This window comes from Pinus tabuliformis, chromosome 3_2 (assembly GCF_031772625.1).
Source record: "Pinus tabuliformis cultivar Carrire ecotype Pingquan chromosome 3_2, CPIR1, whole genome shotgun sequence".
NCBI lineage: Eukaryota > Viridiplantae > Streptophyta > Pinopsida > Pinales > Pinaceae > Pinus > Pinus tabuliformis.
This window is the reverse complement of record NC_142302.1, coordinates 1,157,005,116-1,157,017,234: the sequence shown is the minus strand read 5'-3', so window position 1 is coordinate 1,157,017,234 and position 12,119 is coordinate 1,157,005,116.

The following is a 12,119-nucleotide window of genomic DNA, read 5'->3' as shown; positions in this document are numbered from 1 at the left end:
AAGTCAATCATCATCCCTAAATGGTCCTTTTACATCAATTGTATCTCTTGAACCTTCATTCCATCCACCTGATTGCCATGAGTAGTCTGGTGAATGTAAAGCTTAGGGGGCATGCACCTTATCTATTATGTGGACGAACCCATCTGAAAAGATAATTTTCCCTGTAGGTTATGTGATTGGTTTGACACAGCATTCACCTTTGTCTATTTTGTGGATGAAGCCAAGGAAGTTTTTTGTCTTCTATACGAAACCATCCTACCTAACCTTAGTAATTTTCCATATGGCTACTGGAGACTCTCCTTTTCACCATGTTGGGGGCATGCAAACTTTTCATTTCCTTTTTCAATTTCATTTTTTATTTTTAGTTTTGTCATTTCTAGCTTTTTATTTTTGTCGTTTCTAGCTTTTTAGTTTTGTCATTTCTAGCTTGTGTAAAAATGAAACTAAAACTAAGCATAGTTCCCCCATGGTTCAAGCTCGTTAAAAAATGAACCCACCTTCAGGTAATTAACCTTTGTGATTGCCATACTATCAGCCTTTTGAGCCTTGGTCGTGTACCTCTCATCACCTCCATTCTTTTGGCCGATCATATGCTTCCACTTGGTTGTTTACCCTTTTTTGAGGAACAGTTGCGACGAGTGGTCTTATTAGCCAACCTCTTCATAGAAATCACCATGTTTTGAGAAGTTCCAAGCTTACCTAGAACCAGTTGCTACCCTAGACACCACTCGTTCCTCAAAACTGAGTCTCCTTTAAACCCTTTTCAGACTCGTTAAATATGAAAAGATTGTCGAGCAACTAGCCTTTCTAGCTCGTTGAAGTGATTGGAAATGTCATCCCTCCTGTATGATTTTAATCTTTTTCAGACCTGAGAGATTATCTCATGAAAAAGGTCAAGCGCATGTCTTTTTCAGCTCGTTAAAGTGATCGGAAAAGTCATCCCTTTTGTATTATTTTAATCTTTTTCGGACCTAAGGGATTATTTTACGAAAAAGAACTTCTGGAGTTTCCCTTTCGTCCCTTTCAAACTCTCTAAACATGAAAAGGACCAAGTTATCCTTGTTGTTAAACTCGATAAAACAATAGTGACAAACTTTTCCATTCTAGACAAGGCCGAGTTTCACTGTCGCTAGACTCGTTAAAACATAGCGATAGGTTTGCTCGAAGGGAAAATTATAGAACAAGCATATGTTATCCTCCTCAAGCTTGACAAAAATAAAGAGATACTAGTCAACAATGACTGGGAAAAAGGAAGAAAACTTGAAGAATTTATGATAGCAGGTCGCTCTTGAACATGACACTTTCACTTTATCACCATGATTGAGTTGGGTTGGGTTATTCCGTTCACCGATCATCTCACCATTGGTCTTTCATACCATCCATCTTTTGGGGTTAATGCTACCAATTCATCTCAGTGTCACTGACATGTTCAAGAGAAGTCATTCAGTCAAGAAACCACCACCCAGTTAATGTCTCATCCACTGCAATGCCTTCAACCTTCATTTTTCATGACCACCATTCCTGAACCTTGTGTCGTCAGATCATTTTCACCTCCAGAAAATCATTTTCTTCGTTTCGTGTCGTAGATGTGGGATACATCAAGGCCATCCTACGACGAGTCACTTCTTGTCGACATTAGCTCATTATCCAAAAAATTGACTTAGAAACAACCCTTTCAGTGCTTTGAAGCTTGCATGCCTCAATGATAAGTTTCTCACTTCCGATGACAGGTTTACATCAATGGCCTTCGACCGAAATATTTTGCATGGTGTTCGACATCGGATCATATATTCACACCATTTGAATTGTACTATAGTACCTTGAGGGTCATTATCATTATCGGTGATTCCTCTCGCATCTGTTAACAACTCACATTATTGGCTGGTAATCAGGCGATGTCTTTCCATGTTCGACTTCAGAACATCTCTTCACATGGATTGACTTGTACATTGGGTGAAGATTGAACGAGTTTGAAGACCCCAGATCTAGTTTCATCCATCCAGGCTGCAATATATTTAGGGATATAAAAACATCAAATGTACAAAGACGCTGCACAGATGGTCATTTGAACCAAGGATGATGACTCTACATCTGAAGAAGCATCAGTCTGCATCTGCCGATGACTATCTGATCTATGTACATGAAATGAATTTATAAAGCTGAGCATGGGAATGCCTGCCTCAGCTAGATCATGAAAATTATATTATGATGATGTATTGTATTGTATCTTATACAGGTCACCTTCCAGTTCGAAACCTTGGATCCTCATGATAAAGCATTTCACCCGACATCAAGATTTACGACTTCATGCTTTAGGGGGAAACTGTTATAGACATATTTGGGCACATCAACCCAAAACTTATATGTCAATAAACTAGGGCTCATCAACCCCTAAAAGAGTTGTTTCATGCCCTAAAGGAACATGGTCATCTGATTACATCATTCCCCAAAAGTTCCACCTGAGAAACCATCCAGAATTGGCCTAAACTGAACCATGCTGACTTCTACACTGGCTAGGTGCGATGCATACTGAGTGTCACACTGCTCAGGTGTGATGTATACTGATTAGGCCTTCTATAGGGTGCGATGAGTGAGGATGGACAAATTTCCAGGACAGTTTGCTAAGTGGATGCTCATAGAATCTTCTAGAAACTTCTCCTTTGCCACTTTCCTCTCTGAATTCGCCCAAAGATGAGTAAGAGATCTAAACTTCAGTTATCTCTTCTCTTGTGGAACCAAATGTAACAAGTGGAATGACACTAATCAAACCCCAGAGATGACTCAGACCCTTGCAGACATCTATAAATGGATCCCTCATATAAGAGATCTGGAGGCTAGAATGTTGTGAATTGCAAGGAAGTGCTGATAGTTTGTAATTGAGGAAAGAGCATTGTATTGTTGGTGTGATCTTGCTATTTCATGAGGTGAAGAGGGCTTGATGCTGGATCAGAAAACTGGGTTGTAATTCTCCCTTCTATTTAATAAAGTTCTTCAAGTTTTCTTCCATATGCTTGTGAAATTGTGAATGTTATCATTCATGAATGCTATTATATGTTCATTATATATCTGATTCTGTAATGTGTATGTTGTAATAGATCAAGATGCTTTGACAGTTCTTTGTTACTGTGTTTCTACAGGTACTCTCCAAGCGGGATAAGTATGGGGAGGAGTTGCAAGTTCTGTCAAGGGGGAGAGAAGTCAAGCAAGGGACTAAGTGAAAATTCCAGGTTGGTCCCACTATCTTTCTGTTATCCATTACACATAGAAGAAATTTTTGAATTGCTTTAAACTGTTGTTTCTAGGGTAGCTGCCAAACCTAGAGGGCTAGTTGTTTGACACAGATTGTCATTGATGTCAATATGGAAATATTCAAGAGGAGGAGACAGAGCATATCAGAGCCAAGAGGAGCAGACCATATCGGAGGAGCCACATATATCAGAGCAAGAGGAGCCATATCGGAGGAGTGTCGGAGCAAGAGGAGCCATCGGAGGAGCAAATGAAGCAAACAGAGCCATATATGCCTCAGATAACATTATCAGGAGTTGTTCGGGTGATCAAAACCCATATATGCCCTCATTAATACTATCGGGAGTTGTTCGGGCAATGGAAACCCACATATGCATGTATTAATGTTATCCAGAGTGTTTGAGCGCCCAAAATCTACATATATGCATTTATAATAATCAAAGGCCTTTTTCCTTTTTGGCGGAAACAACACAAGTTAAATGTGTTTCGACACATATGGACCCGATGGCACACACATATATATATATCTATATATCTATATATCTATATATCTATATATATATATATATATATATATATATATATATATATATATATATATATATATATATATATATATATATATATATATATATAGATATATATATATATATATATATATATATATATATTTCGCCAAATCGGCGATCGGGGAATGGAGAATGGAGGATGCGATATGCGATGGACGGGATATGCGATTTACCGCTGACCCTCCGATCTGAAGGAATAATGGACGACGGAGATCTAATCGGCGAAAGCCCCTTGGAGCTATCGGAACTGTTCAAGGTACAAGCTCCGAAATCCAGATCCGAAACTCTTATCAAGCAAAATAGAAAGCATATCGGGTCCGCGGAGCAGAGAATCCTTATCGCATCAGTGAAATCCGGAGCTGAGTCCCTTATCAAGTGGAGTGTAAAATCATATCAGGTGCGCAAAACTCTTGTATTGCATCGGAGCAGCGGAGGTAGCGATTGTCGAAATCATCCGGAGCCGAAGTCATATTAGAAAGCAGCCTAAAGGGAGATCGGGTCCGATAAAGAATTGCTTGCGAAGTGGAGAGCTCCGATATCTAGAGTCAAAATCATATTAGAGAGCAGCCTAAAGGGAGATCGGGTCTGCTAAACCTTCGCGTTACAAATCCGTCGAAGCGAACCTGCCGATATCTTGGACCCGAATTCAATATTAAAGGGAGTCTAAAGCCATATCGGGTTCGCATTCCGTCGAAGGATTGGGACTATTGTTTACAGCGAGTGCCAATATACATCGGACCCGAAATCAGTATAGAAGGGAGTCTAAAAGAGCATCGGGTCCGCTCCTCATCGGAGGTCAGAGTAAAGGGATTTATTGTGACCGCCGAAATCCGGACTTGCCGATAACTATAAAGGCGGGAGGATAAGATTTGAAATCCGCGAATGTTCATTTGAGCGGATTTACATGGGTTCCTGTGTAGTAATATATATGTGACCGAAATCTTTATAAAGGGGTTTTATAATGTTTCCCATATATTATATGTGGCTATGGGTTTAAGACTTAAGACATATATTGAAATGCTTGTGTTGATTGTATGTGTGGACACGGTTGGGCGGTGGCTTCCGATAGACATAAAAGCGGCAATAAAAGGGTGGCTCTGATTCTATAAGTGTGGTGGGTTGATTAAAGTGCTCGGTGATGGTTGATTAAAGGCTCGGTTGGTGGATTCCGATGGTGGATAAAATGATCGGGCGGTGGCTTCCGATGGGTGATTAAAACGCTCGGGTGGTGGCTTTCGATGATTGATTAAAATGCTCGGGTGGTGGCTTCCGATGGGTGATTAAACGCCTCCGATAAAGCCTGTAAGGTATTAACCACAGGTCAAGGGCCGAGTTTTATTTAAGAAAGGGGAGTTTGGGTTTTTCTACTCAGATTTTGGAACACTTGTATAGACATAAGAAGCGAAGGAATGGAAGCCGAAGTGTCAAGCGATCAAGTGAGGAGGAAGCCAAAGAGCCAGCATGTAAGAGGAAACGAATGGACAGGGGCATGGAGCATATAAAAGCAGCAAAAACAGAGAACTGATGTGGTTGTGGGTGGACAGTATAACCTAAGTATGAGATAGAGGAAGCAGCAGAAGAGAAAGGGCATAGCAGAAGCAGTGGAAGCTGAAAAGAGCGCAGCAGCACACCAGTGTATACCAAAGAGGTTGGAGCCTCAGAATAGAACAGGATTGAAATCCTTGGGAGTTGGTGCTCTTAAGTCCAAGATTGGTGTCTTGGAAAAATAGAGTTGGTGCTCAGGAGGTTGGAGCCTCACCAAAGTCCAAGTTGGAGCTTGGCAACCAATTGTGACAATCTATTTTTTGTATTTATTTTACTACACAATTATATTAATAAAAGCATTTATTCTTGCTGTTCATTTTGTGTTCTGAACATATATGTTTTAACTAGTAAAACAATAGTGAGAAAAAGAAATATTGATTCACCCCCCCTCTCAGTATTTCCAACAATTGGTATCAGAGTGGGCTTCTTCATTCTAGCCTAACAGCTTGAAGAAGGATCAACAACCATGATGAGAAATCATGAAGCATCAGGAAAACCTCCTTTGTTCGATGGCACTAACTTTGGTTTTTGGAAGAAAAGAATGACTTACTATTTAATGTCCCTTGGACCTAAAGTCTAGCATTTTTGTCAAATTGAATACCAAGCGACTTCCACTCTTCCAACAGACCAAGACGAGAGGAAAGCCTACATTGCAAATGCAAAGGCCATGAACTCCATCACTAGTGGAATCACTGATTCTGAGTTTACAAAAATCATGCATTGTAACTCTGCCAAAGAAATGTGGGAGAAGCTAGTTGGCTTGTACGATGGAGACTCAAAAGTAAAAAAGGCAAAGCTTCAAACTCATAGAAGACAATTTGAAAGCTTGAAGATGGAAGATGAAGAAGACATTGCAGCATACCTCCTCCGAGTAGCTGAAGTGGTAAATTTCTTGAAAGGATTGGACAAAAAAGTTGAAGAAAATACCATTGTTCAAAAGGTATTAAGGTCTCTTCCAGACAGATTTGACTCCAAAATAAGTGCTATAGAAGAATCAAAGGATCTTGACACCCTCAAAATGGATGAACTCCATGGAATTCTCACTGCCTATGAAATGAGGAAAGGTGGTCCTAGCTCCAAAGATGCAGCATTCAAGGCCTCAAAGTCAAAGAAAGGGAAAGAAAGGAATGACTGTAGTGATGAGTCAGATGTGGAATCCGAATTGGCTCAATATGTACGAAAGCTGAAGAGAGGATCTAAGATTAAAGGCAAGTATCCTCTTATCTGTTTTAAATGTGGTAAAATAGGTCATTATGCAGCAAAATGTCCTAATAAACATGACAGTGATGATGAAAGAAATTCTAAAAGAATGACATACAAAAAGAAAGGGTTCAATAAGAAAAACCTTCTCTCCAAGCAAGATGAGTCTGATGAGGATGAGTTTATGGTCATCAAAAAGAAATCAGATGAGGAAAGCGATCATGATGAAAGCCAAGAAGCATTATTCATGGCACTCACAGATGATGATGACTCGGGGCAAGAAGGAAATGTGGATGAATTGTTAATAAGTGCCATTGAAGAGAACGAGAAACTACAGAACAAAATTATCTCTCTCAAAGTGGAAAACGAGGAAATAAGAAGGAGAGAAGATCTCTTGGAAATGAAGCTTAAGGAAAAAGAAGAGACTTGTGAAGAACGTGAGGCCGAAGTAGTATCTCTGAGAAAGGAGTTGGAGCAAATTAAAAAGGGTTGTAAAAGCTCTCAAATACTTGATACTATTCTGAAAAATCAAAAACCTCAACATGATAAGTCTGGAATAGGTTTCAAGGGAGAATCCTCAAGCACTAAGAATAGTGTGAAAAGCTATGTCGATGCACTTTCCTGCAACCCAAAATATGAAAAAGTATCTTATCAAAAGTGCATCCCAGATTCCAAGAATCAAGAAAGAGTTATTCCAAAAAAGAATGTGGAGTCAAATCATGGACACTACAGCAAATACAAACCTGTACTCCACCAAGGGCCCATCAAAAATCCAAATGACGAGGGAGGAGTAATTCTCAGAAAGGAAGGCGAATTAAACCGTGGTTGCTTCAAAACCATATTTCTTGGACATTGTTTTCACTATAAAAACTTTGGTCACCAAGCTAGACACTGCATGGCTCGCAGAAGTGAAAAGACAACGTAAAAGGACCAAGTAATCAAATCATATGCTCCCAAAAGACAGGGACAAATCAAAACCTTCAATTCATTCGATCCCTTGACTAAATTTGATCTGATTTGCTCTTTTTGCTACAATAATGGACACTATGAACAAAACTGCCCACTCAAAGGAAGAAAGACGAGTAGCAAGATCTCTGCAATGGACAAATGCGGCCTGGCTCTATTTGCGCAAAATAATGGAAACCAGTGGTTTGTGGATAGTGGATGCTCCAGACACATGATAGGGGACAGAAGGAAATTTATCTCACTGAGAAAAAAGGAAGGGAATGTGTCCTTTGGAAGCGGAACTGGAAAAATTGCAGGAAGAGGAACAATTACTCTGATCAATGGAAAAGGAAAAGCTCAAGATGCTCTGCTGGTTAACGGACTCAAACACAACCTTCTGAGTGTCAGCCAAATTTGTGATCAAAGACATAAGGTTGTTTTCAACACCAAAGACTGTGAAATAAGGAACTCTGCCTTAGGGAAACTTGCGGCAAAAGGAGTGAGAACACCAGACAATATTTACGTTCTGAACAAAATTCAGGAAAACAAATGCTACTTGAGTCAGGTAGATGAGAGTTGGTTGTGGCACAAGAGACTTGGACATACCAGCTTTGAAAATCTGGTCAATATCAGCAAAATCAAAGCTGTACAAGACATCCCAAGGTTGTCCAAACCAAAGCAAGTAGTGTGTGGTCCATGTCAACATGGAAAACAGACCAGAACCAGCCACAAGACAAAGGAACACTGTACATCAAAGCCCTTGGAGATCATCCATGCTGATGTGTGTGGGCCAACTAGAAATCAAGCACTCCAAGGAGAAAGGTACTTTGTGTTATTTGTTGATGATTATACTAGAATGATGTGGATATATTTCATAAAATATAAATCTAAAAGTTTTGAGTGTTTTAAGAATCTAAAAGCCCTTATAGAAAACGAAAAAGATTGAAAAATTAAGTGTCTCAGAACAGACAGAGGAGGAGAATTCACATCAAACGAGTTCAGTGAGTTCTGCAATATTCATGGAATTAAAAGGGAATTCTCGGCTGCCAGAACACCTCAGCAAAATGGGGTAGTTGAAAGACGAAACCGAACTGTCCAAGAAATGGCAAGAACCATGCTGTTAGCAGCAGACCTACAACCTAAATTCTGGAGGGAAGCAGTAGGGATAGCTGTCTATACATTGAATCGGACTCAATTAAGACCAAATTGTGACAAAACTCCTTATGAGCTATGGAAAGGAAGACCAACTTCGGTGAAGTACTTCAAAATATTTGGAAGCAAGTGCTTCATAAAAATAAATGATGGTTCACCTGGAAAATTTGATTCTCGGGTTGATGAGGGGATATTTCTTGGATACTCTCCACGGAGCAAGGCTTACAAGTGCTACAATTTTCGACTGAAGAAAATAGTGGAAAGCATCGATGTTAAGGTTGATGAAGACCTTCTAGAAAAGGAAATTGAAGAACATGAAGATGACTTTCTCATTGAAGAAGAAGAATCTAAAGAAGAAGAGATAGATGATGAAGAAGAAGAAGAGGAAAGAGAACCGTCTCATACTCCTTCAAAGATGAAGTATGTAGAAAGATACCATCCAGAAGAATAGATCATTGGCGATAAAGATGAAGGTGTGCAGACCAGAAGAAGGATAACAACCTCACCCAAGAGAAGAGCCATTGCCCTCCTATCTATGATAGAACCAGAAACATTCACAGAAGCAAGTAAGGATCCTCATTGGGTAAAAGCAATGGAAGAAGAAATGTCCCAAATTGAGAAGAACAAGACATGGGAACTGGTACCTCGTCCGAAGGACAAAAACATAATAGGAACCAAATGGGTGTTCAAAAATAAAATGAATGAGGAAGGACAGGTTATCAGAAACAAGGCAAGACTTGTTTGCAAAGGCTATTCGCAAATTGAAGGAGTTGACTTTGAAGAGACGTTTGCACCAGTGGCCTGTATGGAAGCTATCAGGATGTTTTTAGCATTTGCTTGCTCGAAAGGATTCAAAATCTATCAAATGGACGTGAAATCAACATTTCTAAATCGGGAACTTAAGGAGGAAGTCTACATGGAGCAGCTAGAAGGTTTTGATCTGACAGCAGGAAAGGACCTAGTCTGTAAGTTGAAAAAGGCTTTGTATGGGCTGAAACAAGCTCCTAGAGCTTGGTATGCAAGACTGGATAACTATCTCCAACAACAAGGCTTCAAAAAGGGAGTGGCTGGAAGCAATCTATACATAAAGACAGATCAAGGTAAGTTACTAGTTGCTCTTGTTTATGTCGATGATCTGATTTTTGCTAGTAATAATGATGAAATGAGCCATGAATTTTCTCAAAGCATGGAAAAAGAATTTGAGATGTCAATGATAGGTGAACTATCCCACTTCCTTGGACTTCAAGTATCTCAAACCAGAGTAGGATTTTATATATCTCAAGCCAAATATCTAAAAGACATGCTCAAAAAATATGGAATGGAGGACTGTGCACCCATGAGCACCCCCATGACCACAAACTGCAAACTGAGCAAAGATGATGACTCCCCTCTAGTAGATGCAACTCATTACAAGTCAATGATTGGAGCCCTCCTATACTTAACAGCTACATGACCTGACATAATGCAAGCAATAGGAATGGTGGGTAGATTTCAATCGGCTCCCAAACAATCTCATTTATTAGCTGTAAAAAGAATTCTCAGATATTTGAAGGGAACTTCTGATTTTGGTCTCTGGTACCCAAAGAGTTCAACATTGACTGTAACTGCATACACCAATGCTGATTGGGATGGAAATATAGATGATCGGAAAAGTACTAGTGGAAATGCATTCTTCCTAGGAGACTGTTTGGTATCCTGTCTCAGCAAAAAACAATCATCCATATCATTATCCACAACCGAAGCCGAGTATATTGCTGCAGCAGACTGTTTTACTTAGATACTATGGATGAAGGAAGCGCTAAAGGATGTAAACATATGTACAGATCAACAAATTACTGTTTATTGTGACAACACTAGTGCTATCAGTCTCAGTAAAAATCCAGTGATGCACTCAAGAACCAAACATATACCAATCAAGTATCATTTCCTCCGTGAGCAAGTAGCTGAACAAAACATCGCTCTGGAATATATAAGTACTAAGGAGTAGATAGCTGATATTTTCACTAAACCTCTTCCTCGGGAAGCATTCGAACACCTGCGACAAAAGATGCGGGTTATTTCTTTATCATCACTCAAGTCTATTCATAAAGATGTAGCAGGACAGGGGAGCAACTTGACAGGGGGAGTTCGTATGCATTCCTTTTCCATTGGTGTCAAAGGGGGAGAAAGCAGAAGAATATTGCCATCAATAACAAAGGGGGAGATTGTTGGACACAGATTGTCATTGATGTCAATATGGCAATATTCAAGAGGAGGAGACAGAGCATATCGGAGCCATGAGGAGCAGACCATATCGGAGGAGCCACATATATCAGAGCAAGAGGAGCCATATCGGAGGAGTGCCGGAGCAAGAGGAGCCATCGGAGGAGAAAATGAAGCAAACATAGCCATATATGCCTCAGATAACATTATCGGGAGCTGTTCGGGCGATCAAAACCCATATATGCCTTCATTAATACTATCGGGAGTTTTTCGGGCAATGGAAACCCACATATGCATGTATTAATGTTATCGGGAGTGTTTGAGCGCCCAAAATCTACATATATGCATTTATAATAATCAAAGGCCTTTTTTCTTTTTGGCGGAAACAACACAAGTTAAATGTGTTTCGGCACATATGGACCCGATGGCACATATATATATCTATATCTATATATATATATATATTTCACCAAATCGGCGATTGGGGAATGGAGAATGGAGGATGCGATATGCGATGGACGCGATATGCGATTTAGCGTTGACCGTCCGATCTGAAGGAATAATGGACGGCAGAGATCTAATCGACGAAAGCCCCTTGGAGCTGTCGGAACTGTTCGAGGTACAAGCTCCGAAATCCGGAGCCAAAACTCTTATCAAGCAAAATAGAAAGCATGTCGGGTCCACGGAGCAGAGAATCCTTATCGCATTAGCGAAATCCGGAGCCGAGTCCCTTATCAAGTGGAGTTTAAAATCATATCGGGTCCGCAAAACTCTTGTATCGCATCGGAGCAGCGGAGGTAGCGATCGTCGAAATCATCCGGAGCCGAAGTCATATTAGAAAGCAGCCTAAAGGGAGATCGGGTCCGATAAAGAATTGCTTGCGAAGTGGAGAGCTCCGATATCCAGAGCCGAAGTCATATTAGAGAGCAGCCTAAAGGGAGATCGGGTCCGCTAAACCTTCGCGTTACAAATCCGCCGAAGCGAACCTGCTGATATCCCGGACCCGAATTCAATATTAAAGGGAGTCTAAAGCCATATCGGGTCCGCGTTCCATCGGAGGATTGGGACTATTGTTTACAGCGAGTGCCGATATACATCGGACCTGAAATCAGTATAGAAGGGAGTCTAAAAGAGCATCGGGTCTGCTCCTCATCAGAGGTCGGAGTAAAGGGATTTATTGTGATCGCCAAAATCCGGACCTGCCGATAACTATAAATGCGGGCGGATAAGATTTGAAATCCGCGAATGTTCATTTGAGTG